Source organism: Macrotis lagotis, chromosome X, assembly GCF_037893015.1.
Source record: "Macrotis lagotis isolate mMagLag1 chromosome X, bilby.v1.9.chrom.fasta, whole genome shotgun sequence".
Lineage (NCBI taxonomy): Eukaryota > Metazoa > Chordata > Mammalia > Peramelemorphia > Peramelidae > Macrotis > Macrotis lagotis.
The window spans coordinates 227239945-227252675 of record NC_133666.1 but is presented as its reverse complement, the minus strand read 5'-3'; the positions used below and the strand labels follow the sequence as shown (position 1 = coordinate 227252675).

At 33.1% G+C, this 12731-nt stretch overlaps 1 protein-coding gene and 1 long non-coding RNA gene across 3 annotated transcripts in view; one reads left to right on the top strand and one right to left on the bottom strand.

The window, feature by feature from the left end:
• Nucleotides 1-1620, bottom strand: part of MEF2C (myocyte enhancer factor 2C) — a 211989-nt gene extending 210369 nt beyond the window's left edge. For both annotated transcript variants that reach the window (XM_074207590.1, XM_074207592.1), the window contains exon 1: nt 1448-1620. The gene's annotated coding sequence lies outside the window, so the exon portion shown is untranslated. The remainder of the gene's footprint in view (nt 1-1447) is intronic.
• A 610-nt stretch (nt 1621-2230) lies between these two features.
• LOC141502120 (uncharacterized) overlaps nt 2231-12731 on the top strand; it is a 167346-nt gene continuing 156845 nt past the window's right edge. The window contains exons 1-2 of the long non-coding RNA XR_012472412.1: nt 2231-2325; nt 2714-2776. This is a non-coding gene — a long non-coding RNA (uncharacterized LOC141502120). The remainder of the gene's footprint in view (nt 2326-2713; nt 2777-12731) is intronic.

The window sequence follows — 12731 nt, the reverse complement described above, 5'->3', positions numbered from 1 at the left end:
CTAAGTTTATTCGGTAATTTATGGCTATAAGAAAATAACAATATAAAGTTATTAACATTATTTAAAATAATTATTAAGCCAGCCTAGAAGAATATGATCTTTGAAAGACAGTTTGCCTAGAAATCACAAGTTTCTTTATAGTTTTTTCCTATTATGCCCCCCCACCCAAGCAAGTTTCATCTAATTATGTTGTACATCATACCATTAAGATATACTATAGTAACCCAAAATTATGTGTAGTAATATCAAATTTAAAACAGTAACTTTAGCAGAAGGATTCATTTGTATAGATAGGAATAGTTCCATTTTTAGGTGCTAAACAGCTTCCACAATCCAAAGATTTGATTGTATAATACATTTTAGCACTGTTGATCATTTTATAGTCTTCTGAGTTTACTATATTCACTAGGTTAATTTACTGGTATATTTATGATTTGGTCATTGAAATGATTTCCTAAATTTACCATGTAATATATTTCTTTCATGCCTTTCATTTTCTTGTTTAAATAAATGTTTACAATTTATTTTAATATAAGAATTTTGAAGAAATGCTATGAAGCACAGCTGAAAGAACAAATTGTTAAATAGTATGGCATAAAGAATTACTTTTTAAAAATATGCCCTTGTGTGGTTTAGTTGTTTCTGTTCTTTTTCATTAATTAAAGTCTTCTGAAAAGATTTTTCTAAACTTTTTAATTCAAGAAATTAAAACACTATGTAAGCTTACTTTGAAAATCAATGATGTGAAAAGATATTCTAATGATGTCTTTTCCTGAAAATAGATTTTCATTTCTTACTATTAAGGTAATTTAAATAACTGCTTATGAACATATTTTCCTTTTAACTGATGGATATTTTATACTCTTGTAAGGTGTTTTAAAGATGCTTTAAAAAATTACACAAGTTCACTCCCAGAGTTTTTAATCACACACATACATATGTGCATACACACATATTGACACACCATAGCATCAAAGCACAGAATAGTTTGAAATAAACATTTGCATATATATATATATATATAAATACATATATATTATATATATATATATTTAAGTTCACATTAATTGAAACATGACTTTACATTGAAAATTGCTTGGAATTAGACAAAAGGATAGATTGAAAATCTATTTAATTGTTTAAAACCACCTAATGCAGTTATTTGGTTGACTCTTCTGTCTTCAAATATTGAAGGGTGGAAGTTGACATAATCAAGAATTAACTATTTTCTTTTCAAAATAAAATTGAAAATAAATTTATAGATAAATGAAATTATAGAATGGCTCTCCTCAAAACAGGATCCAAATTCATTAAAGAGTGGAGCAGAACTTATCTCCTATAGTCTTCACTACCTCCATGAAGATGGATACCCAAGGAATAGCTCTTTCTAGATATAAAAATCAACTTTTAAAGACTTTAAAAATAAATTTTGCTCATAAAAACTCACCAGTGCCTTTATGCTTCTCCAGGAAGTCGTACCCGTCAGCACCTGCTGAGGGTTTTGTTGATGAAACTCTGACAGGTAAAAAAATTCCTGCAGAATAAAGCCAGACCAGCTGGCTTTGAAGAGAAACCCCCCAGTTTGGGTTGTGTTTGCTCCGGTCTCCTTTTCTATGAAGACAGAGGCTTTTCCCCCTTTGGTTGTTGAGCCGTAAGATGCGTGATCCCTGTGCACAAGTGTCTGGCAGGACTCAGTGCACCTGTTATCGCCACTCTGGAGTAAATTTAGCTGTAAATGGTATCACTGACAAGTAGACCTTTGTCAGCGCTGGCAAAAGAACACAGAATTACTGTCCCCCCCAAACTATGTTGCAAGATCAAATGGAAAATATCAAATCAGTAGTCCTATCCAAAAATCACTTAAAAAAAGAAATTACTTTCATATGACAAAAAAAAGTTTCCTTTTTTCCACATAGACTTTAAAACTACATTTTCCAGAATAATCTCAGGACAAGACAAGTTGTTGTTCTATTAATTGTGGTTATAAACTTTTTATTGGAAACAGCACATACTTATTTCATTTCAGGTTATCAAATTGTATAAAATATTAAAAATTGATTGCATTTTTTTGCTCTGTTATTTGTTCTTTTGAATTCAGAGAAATATAAGAAGGTTAAAACTTCTCAAATAGGAGATATTAATCATGCAACCAAAATTAGAATGCATGCAGTGTTGAAAGACTGGATGTCAAATTTGTATATTCATAACACTGATGTGGTTGAGAATCTAGGATTCAGCTGCATTAAAAATGGCAGCTAATGTATGTGGAACCCCTTGATATTTTGGAGCTGGTTAAAGTTAGCTTTCTTATCCCATTGGATTAAGGTAAGGATATTTATTGCTTATGTGGATTCTTTAGATTAATTCCTTTATTGATGGTGTGGAAAATTTTCCTTTCAAGAATGAAGTTGAGGTAGGCACTTTTCATTGATATGTCTGACATAAATAGAGTAGTCATGATACATAAAGCAACATTAAGGGTAAGGGACTTAGGAAAAGTATCCGTACTAAGTTCCAGCTTCACTGTGTGTGTTCTCAAGTGATGTGAGAGTTGGCAGAGTACCTGTTGTACCACCCTGCTGCTGCTTAAAAGTGTGGGGTGTGATGAGGGGGAAAATCTGGGTCAAAATAAAAAATGTTTTGTAAAATAAACAAAGTTCCTATTTACCTACTATGTATAAACAGCCACTCACCAAGCCTTATTTCTCTGCAGGGGCACCACTTTCAGATAAAAACATAGACCTGATTGGCATCATCCAGTATCCAAGGAAACCATGTAAGTACCTCTCTCACTGTGTACTTCTCTTATTCAGGGTTTAAAAGCTAGCTGAGTACTGAATAAGTGAGTGTTTTTATTTAATAATTATACAGGAGGTACTTTTTAGGAGCCTGCTAAAAAGAAACAGGTTCCTGATTGTTATGTGCGTCATAACAAAACCTTTATGTTTTCATCATATTTCATAAAATTATGTGTTCAGTCCCAGTCTCTCCATCAATTCTCATTCTTAGGTACAAAACAGCTTTCTCAAAGTGCTAATGAATGGGAGTTCTGAACTTTTCCAAAGCCCATTAGTGTCTGAGAAACAATGCCTCAAAGGTCTTGTTCTAGAAGTAAAGCTCTAATTAATGTAAAAATAAATTGTTTTTTTTCTGTCTAAAATGTAGAAAAATCATTAGTTGGAATATTCAGTTTTTATTGATAAACACTTGCAGTTACTTATTTGACTTTTAGTATGTTCATGTGAGTGAGCAAATAAGTAAATAACTGGTCTGAAATTGTGACATTGAAAATTAAAATCTAATCCTCAAGATGCAAAATCAAGGTGGAATTAGAGTTTGAGGTTTCATGATATGATATTAAAATTTTGTATGTATTTTCATATTTGTACAAATTACAGTGCATTTCTGAGACTAACTTCTGAGTGATTTTTCAGAACACTATGAATGTTAACAAAAATCATTTCAATATGGACATACCTTACTATCTATTCTGTTTACAAAATGTATGCTGGAAATCAACAAAATTCATTGACGTACTCAGCAGAAAACTGACATTCAAAATATTTAAGCTTGCTTTGTTTTTTTCTTAAACAATTTTTTTCTTAAAATCAATTATTTAGATAAAAAACAATTTAAGTACAATTAAATTTTACTCAAATTTTATTTCTTTATATTTTGTATATTTTGTCAGGCAATAATTTTTAAATATCATATTAATCATATAAGTATAAATCTTTCTTGTCCATCTAAACCAGACTCATGAATTAAATGTTCTGCTATATAAAGATATGATCAGAACTGAATCAAAAAATATTCCTTGTTTCACCAAGTATCTAGTGGTTTTATTTAAATGTACCTGGCTTGAAATCCTGATGTAGAGATGCTATTTGCTATGGATGATTTCATTTGCTTTAGTTACTATTGCATTTTCTACCTTTCCTCACCAGAATTGTTTCTGTGGGTTGCTTATGGTAAAAGAATTCTAACTATCATTTTTTGAAGCAAATCATATTGGCATTTGCAGACTGTGCAATAAAAGTCACATTTTGCTTTGTCTCATACGTATATTTGTAAAATTATATTTTTATACCCCAAATATGTATTCACACATATTTATTTGTAATTTGTAAATTACAAATATCTTTACAATAGCTCTAAGTTAGGAGGTGATGTTTTCTCATAGATTAAGAAATATTAATTAGGAATAAGAATAGTGTGAGGTTACTGCAAATCACTTTGGAGCTCTATGCCAGATTGGAGATTGCTTTCTAGACTATATTCTTTACATTAGTTAAAAATTTCATAAAGCATGTTATCTCAGATTTTAAAGAAAGAAGCTTTGTTCCTGCCTTTAAGCACTGCCTCCTAGGTTTAAGTCTGAATTCCTTGCTTCAAAATGAATCCTGGGCTATTGTTGAGGGAACAGGGAAACAGGGTGGGGTTATATAGATCTTTAAAAAAAGAAAGAAAACAGCAGATGAAGGGAAAAGCTTTCTAATGTTAGAATTCACTGCCTTGAGGAAATGGAGACATCCTTTGAAATACATCCTGCTTGTAGTTGAGAGGAAAAGGAAGTCTACATTGAAATGGTTGTGGCCTAATTTGACCTATTTACTTTGAAATATAAATTTCTAAAAAAGATATTCAAAATATGTTCAATTTAAGATTAGGTAGGTTAGATTAGATAGAAAGGTATAGAAATAGGTTGGTAGAAAGGTTTGGAAATAAATTAAGAAATGTGCTAGTATAAAGTTTCTCATATCAGTGTACTGATATTCCATTCATGGGGAGCTAGATTATTTACAGATCAGATATATCTTTTCTAATATTAATTAATCAACAAATATTTATTAATCATTTACTATGTTCTAGACACATAGTGCCAGGCTGTGGATGCAAATATAAAGATGAAGCCCTATGCTTTGAAGTTGGTTTATTCTATTAGGGGGAAATAACACAAACAAATATAAATATATTCAAAATATATACAAAGTAGATACAAGGTGATTTCTGGAAGGAGTCACTATCAGCTTGAGGGGTCACATAAATAGATATCATTCCCATTAATTCAAACCACTGAATATACTTTGGTCTTAGCACATATTAAACTTTCCTAATAGAAGATTTTCTGAAAAGAGTAAAATCATCATCAGTAGAGAAAATTTCAAAAGAAATATTTTATTTTTTCAGAAAATACAATTTCTTTTGCTAAACATTCTCAATAGGGTGTGTTTCATATGAAATCATTGTTTACATTTACTTTAATGCTTGAATTATCACCACAGTGAAATTTCTTTATAACATTTTCCAGGAGATGAATGTTTTTAATATTGTTGATGGGAAGACATTATGTGATAACATTGCTTTATGAGTCTTAAGTTGCAACTTTTAAAATGGCTATTATAAACAAGACTGTCAAGTCAAGGGGTACTGTAATGAAGTTTCTATCTGTGGAGATAAATATTTTGAAGGGCTCATTTATATTTTTTTCACTAAAGGCTTGCAAATAATTTCAAAAAATTACCAGCCCATTTTTTCTTTCATTCAGGTCTTATATCATAGCTGATTTTGTTTCCAAAGTAAAGTCATATCTTCTTTTTGACTTCTTGACCCTCCTTGTGCATTCAATGGTTGCATTGTGGTGCATACTATTATGTATTAATGATGTAAAATTATAGAAACCATAGAAGCCCCCCCCAGAATCATATAGAAGAATATTAAAATTAACTTCATATTTTAAACCAATCATTCAGCAAATATGTATGGCAAGCCTATTCTCTGCAAGTTACAGTGCTAGATATAGTAGGAGAGTACCCTCAAAAAGGTAAAATACAATAAGTTCTTGTCCTCAAAGGACCTGCAATCTAATTGGATAAATACTCTGTATGTATAGATAAATAAATGATTAAGGTTAATTTAAATAATATTAAGGAGTGAGAATAAAAGTAATTTCAAAGGAGGGACAAGTAGTTAGGCAGGCTTAATGGAAGACAGCTCAATCAAGGAGGATATGAAAGATTAAGAAAGTAGAATGGTGTAGTGAGTGAGGCAGGAGCAATGGAAGAAAGCATGGAATGTTTTCTAGATAAGGGGAACTCTATGGGAAAATTCAGCATAAGGGATAAAAGGTTAAATTTACAAAGTACTATCTTTACAATGCTACTCTTTTCTCTTCTCTCTATCTTGACTTCCAAGTCAATCAATTCAATTCTACACTGTCTTCCTTTCTTTAGATCCCTCATTATATCACCATTTAAGCCCAGCCAATCCTTTGCTTTGGATCACTGCCACCATTTGTCACCTTTGTTCAGACATGCTGCCAGATGAAGTTAGAGAAAAATCACACAACTGTTCTGATTCTATCCACACAAATTAATGTCACAAAGTCTCATGGTTGGTAATAAATCCTACTATATACCTCCCTTATCAGTTCACTATCACCCTCTCCAAAGTGGTTTTTAGAAAACTTTTCATCCTACCTCAAATCTCTCATTGCTCCTTCTCCCCCCACTTTATCAATAAAGAAATTTGCCTCATATTTTATAGAAAAAATGGAGGCTATTCACCATTATTAACTTAGTCTTCTTCCCTTTTCTTTATTTCCCATTACTCAGGTGACTTCTGTCACATATTCCTCACTTACCTCTGTTTTTCATGAGGAAATGGCATTACTTCTTACCTTTACCAATTCCTTGCTAGTTGAACTGCTCTAATGCCATCTCATCTCCAACAGAGTACTACCCCTCTCCCCCAGCCTCATCCCCCTTTCTGTCATCCCCATTCTTTTACTTATTTTCAATCACTCTCTCTCTCTCTCTCTCTCTCTCTCTCTCTCTCTATTGGCTCATTTCCCACTGACTACAAACATGCCCGTTTCTTCTCTGTCCTGAAAAAATCCTCACTTGATCTTTTCATTCTTTGCTCACTATAAATCTATCCTGCTCTATATCTTCTTTGTTTCATTTCTAAACTCTTCTGAAAGGATTTTTTCAATAGGTGCCTCAACTTTCTTTCCTCTCACTCTCTTCTTAACCTTTTATAATCTTTATAATCTGCCTTCCAGTGTTATCATTTTATTGAAACTGCTTTCTCCAAAGTTACTAATGCTCCCTCAGTTGCCAAATCCAATCATCTTTTCTCAGTCTTCATTCTTTTTGACATCATTGCAGCCTTTGCCATTTTGATCCTTCTATCCTCTTTGATTCTCTCTTCTCTCTAGGTTTTTGGATATCATTCTCTTTTGTGTTTTTCCCCCCTTATCTGACCTCTCTTCTGTCTACTTTGAAGGATCCTCATTCAGATCATCCCTTCTAACTACAAGTGTCCCTCAGAATTCTGAACTGGGCTCTCTTCTCTTTACTTAAGTGATCTTATCAGCTCCCATGAATTTAACTACCATCTCTATGCTTATGATTCTCAAATCTACATTTCCTATCCTACCCACTTTGTTGACTTCCAATCTTACATCTTTAATTGTCTTTCAGACATTTTGAATTGAATTTCTAGTAGGAATTCTAAACTCAATGTATCCCAAACTGAACTCATTATCTTTCCCCCAACCCTTCAGCCCCTTGTTTTCTACCTTCCCTATTAGTGTAGAGGGCAACATCATCTTCTCAGTCTCTCAGTCTCACAAACTCGGAGTCATCATGGATTTTTCACTTTCACTTCTTCCAATCCCATATCTGAGCTGTTGTCAAGCTCTGACAATTTCACCTTTGCAACCTTTCTCAAATATACCTTCTAGTCTCCTCTGACACTGCCATCTCGCATTGCCTCAGATCTTGATTATGGCAACAGCCAGTTGTCTGATCTGTCTATCTAAGGTCTCTTCCTATTCCAATTCATCTTCCATTCAATCACTATAAATTTGCATTCAGTTTCTGGTGATATGGATATATGTGGACCACTCATACCCTCAACAGGTGAAGAGAATCAGTTATTCAAATAGACAATATTTAATGTTATTCATTGATATTGGATTTTAAGAGTCTGGAAAACTGCAGCACATTCCATATAATGTAGACCATAAGTGATATAAAAGATATTATCTAGACAAAGTTTGATCACAAAAGGAAGTAACAAATCATATAGCCATAGCAAGATATAAAAGATATGTGATCTGAGTATATACTACTGGTACATACTATAGGGGTAAAGACCTAGAGAAAAATATCCAGATCCTTAAGTAAATCCTCTCTAAAGGTTTCATGGATTTATGGGATGATATGTATAGAAATCACATAGGATGGTAGGTATGAATGACTAGCTATGTAAACTGTTGTAGAAAGGTCTTCCTTCAATGGGTTCTTGCATTATAATACAATACAAAGCAAATCAATATATATATATGAAGAGTTAGAAAACAAAAGGTTTTGTGAGATGGTCATTACCAACTGGGAGAATATGAAAGGGGTCTGTCAGAATACTTCACAGAGAAGTTGCCATTTAAAACACTATTATGATCAGGGTCCATGTAGAATACCTATTGAAACTGAAAAAAAAAGAGAGAAATGATACCTTATAGCATAAAGTAAGGGTGGAGATGACAATAGACATTTGATCTTGTTATTTGCTTAGATATTCCTAGTGACAAACCAAAATGACAGTTGTAAATGATGATTTAAAAATTATGCTTTACTTAATTCCCTTTTATACCTTCCTATTTTTGTAAAGAGAACCACCATTGTTTTAGACTTCTAGGGTCATAACCTTAGTGTCATACTTGATTCCTCACTCTCACTTCACATATCTAATCAGTTGCCAATCCTGTCATTTCTATCACCATAATATGTCTCCTATGTCTCCTTCTTCTTACTGACACAATGGTTACTCTAGTTCAGGTCCTTGTCACCTCTCACTTAGAAGACTGCAGTAGCCTTTTAATTGCTTTCCCTGACTTAATCAAATCTTTCCTCATTCCCATACATTCTCTACATTAGACAAAGATTTTTCCTAAAATGTATGCCTGATCACCCCCCTCCCTCATCCAATTCAGTGAATTTTAATGATTAGAATCATTATAGAATCTAGAATTAAAATAAACTCCTCAGCTGGACACATAAGAGCTTACCTTTTCTTTTCAACTTCATTCTCTATCATTCCTATTATATAGTTTCCAATACAGTTAAATTATTCTCCTTATTAGTTCTTACACATAGCATTCAAACTGTCACCTGGGATGGCCATTCAAACAGGTCCTCTCCAACTCAGTCCCTCAATCTCAATTTCTGTTTCTTTCAAGACTCACCCCCCCTCCACTATCCATGTTTTAGGATTGTCTTTCTAAGGTTACCTTTTTTACGCTTTATCTTTTGGTATGTACCCATTTATATACATGTTGCCTTCCTATAGGAATATAAATTGCTTGAGGGCAGAAACTATTTCACCTTAGTCTTTGTATTAATAGTATCTGGCACATTGTAGGCACTTAATAAATTTTTGCTGATAAATGATTGATTCATTTACCCTATATTCAAATGAAAAAGTATTTCTGAAACCAGAAACCTTTCTATAGAACTGAAAGGGCACAATCTTTCCTTAATATGTACTTATGAGGGGCAGCTAGGTGGTTCAGTGGATAGAGCACAGGCCCTGGAATCAGGAGGACCTGAGTACAAATTGGACCTCAGACACTTAATAATTACCTAGTGTGTGACCGTGGACAAATCACTTAACCCCATTGCCTTACCAAAAAAAAACCCCCAAAACAAAAAAAAATTACTTATGAACATAATCCCTTCTCCATAGGATATTCATGTTGTTGTTGAATTTTTTTCAGTGACTCTTCATGACCCTATTTTGGATTTTCTTGGCAATGATACTGAATTAGTTTGACATTTCCTTCCCCAACTCATTCTATAGGTGAGAAACTGAGTCAAATAAGATGAGTTACTTGGCCAAAGTCACACAGATTGTAATAGCCAGATTTGAACTCAGGTATTCTTGATTCTGGCTTTAGCAGTCTATTCACTGTGCCATTTAACTGCCCTCTGGCTATTGCATGTCACATCCAAACCTTTCCACCAGGTAATATAGTTAATTTTCTATCTTTAAAACTCTGTTCAAAGTTCACCCCTTTCTGAGAGATAGTCCCTCTAATTACAATATTAGAGGTCTCTCATTCATTCTTCAAAACTAATGAATACATATACTGGACACAGAGATGCCATCAATAGAATATATCGAATTGTTTCTCTATTTTAAATAGTGGAAACATATATGACTAACAAATCCACATTCCCTCAGTCCCTTAGTGACTAGGGTGATACATTTGTATAAGTATGACCCTATTTATTTTTTGCAAGAATTAAGATTTCAACTTTGACTTTGACTTTGAGGACTGGTTTCTATCTACCATACCATGAACAGTGATCAAATCAATATTATCTTTGCTACAACTTTGATCCTCCATGGTTCAACTTACCATCCTTGTGATTTTCCAAGTCAAAAATCCCTATTGTTGTGTTTATCTCACACACACACACACACACACACACACACACACACACACACACATACACGTATATATAGACTCCTCTATTGACATGTAAGCTTTTTGAAGGCACTGACAATGTCATTTTTCATAATTCAGTTACAGAACTCATCTAAAATATCTGAAAGTTTTAAAGGCCAATTACCACTAGGGGCATTCTTCCTTTCCTTCTCTCTCTCCCTAGGGTTAGTTGACAGCTATATAGTTTGAATGAATTGGGAGTCATTAACTTTCTACCCCATTCTTGGATCACTTCCTTGGTAAAGTGGGAGGGCTTGTGTAGCTAATGAAACTATGATCTATACCATGCAGGGTTACCCAAGACAGATAGATCATAGTGGCAAACTCTGACAAAAGGTGATCCATTGGAGAAAGAAATGGCAAACCACTCCAGTAACTTTGCCAAGAAAATCCCCATAGGTATTATTAAAATGATAAAAGCTTTGATATCAGAAGATAAGCCCTTCAGGTTGGAAATTGTCCAACATGCTACTGGGGAAGAGTGTTCCAGAAAGAATGAAGTGACTGGGCCAAATGTGAAAGGAAATGGTAGCAAAGAGAAGTTTGATGCTATAAAAGATCAATATTGCAGAGGAAAATAAGATCTATGTACCAAGGTAATTTGCAAGTAGTCAGGCAGGAGATAGAAAGATTAAGCATTAACATTGTGGATGTCAGTGAATTTAAATGAAAAGGAATGCATAATTTTTAATCAGGTGATCATTACATATATTACTACTGTGCACAAAAGAATCTCTTAGAAGAAATTGTGTAGCCCACATAGTCAATGAAAGAGTGAGAAAAAACATTACAGGGCTATAATCTCAAATCCAAGATATATCATTCAAAATCAGAGTAAAATAAGCCCATGTAACAATCACTGATACCAAAGAAGCCAAAGTTGATCAGTTCTATAAAATTCTATATCTTCAAGAATTGGCATTAAAAAATGTCACCGTCATCATAGGGTTATAGAATGTTAAAGCAGGAAATCTAATGATAACTGAAATAATAGGCAAATTAGGCAAAGGTTCAGACTAATAGTTTTTTTTTTAGACTTTTGCAAGGCAATGGGGTTAAATGGCTTGCCCAAGGCCACACAGCTAGGTAATCATAAAGTATCTGAGGTCGGATTTGAACTCAGGTCTTCCTGAATCCAGGTCTGGGGCTCTATCCACTGCACCACCTAGCTGCCCTAGACTAATAGAGTTTTGTGAATATAAGTTTCTGGTCAAAGCAAACACTCTTTTTTTTCCAAGAATCAAAAAGACAACTCACCAGATGTCAACAATGAAATTAGATTGATTGTATACTTTGCAGGCACAGATGGATAAACTTTATACAGTTAGTTAAAACATGACCTGAAGCTGACTGTAGTTCAAATCATGAACTTCTTATTGAAAATTTTAGACAAATTGAAAAAAAAAAGTAGAGAAAACCATCAGACCATATAGGCATGACTTAAATAATATCCCTTATGAATATGAAGTGGAAGTGAAAAACATGTTTAAGGGATTAAATCTGACAGAGTGCCTGAGGAAACATGGAAGGAAGTAAGCAGTATTGTGTAGGAGGTAGCAAGAAAAATCATTCCAAATAAAAACAAGAAAAGAAAGCAAAATGATCATCTGATAAATAGCTGAAGAAAGAAGGAAAAGGAAAAGTAAAGGAGAAAGAGAAAAATATGCCCAACTGAATGCAGAATTACAGAAACTAGCAAGGAGAGATAAGATTTTTTAAAATGAGCAATGCAAAAAAATAGAAGAAAACAACAGAATGATTAAAACAAAAGCTCTCTTCAAGAATATGAGAAACATCAAGGGAATTTTTCATTAAAAAATGGGAATGTGGTAAGACAAAAATAGTAAGACCTTAGAAAAAAATAGGTTAAAAAGCATCATATTTATTTAACTTATATGTAGAGTGATACCATGTAAAATGTTAGGATAGATGAATCAAAAGTTGAATTTAAAGTTGCTGGGAGATGTAAGGACAATATTAGATATGTAAATATATAATACCATTCTGATGGCAAAAGTCAAGTTATTAAAAAGTCTCTTGATATGGGTGAAAGAGAGGATAAAAACCTACTTGAAACTTAACAATAATTTAAAAAATCCTAAAATCAACAACCAATCCCATCACTTCCTAACAAATTGAGGGAGAAAAAAATGGAAACAATTCAGATTTTTAATTCTTGGATTTAACGATCACTGCAGAAGGTGACTAAAACCAT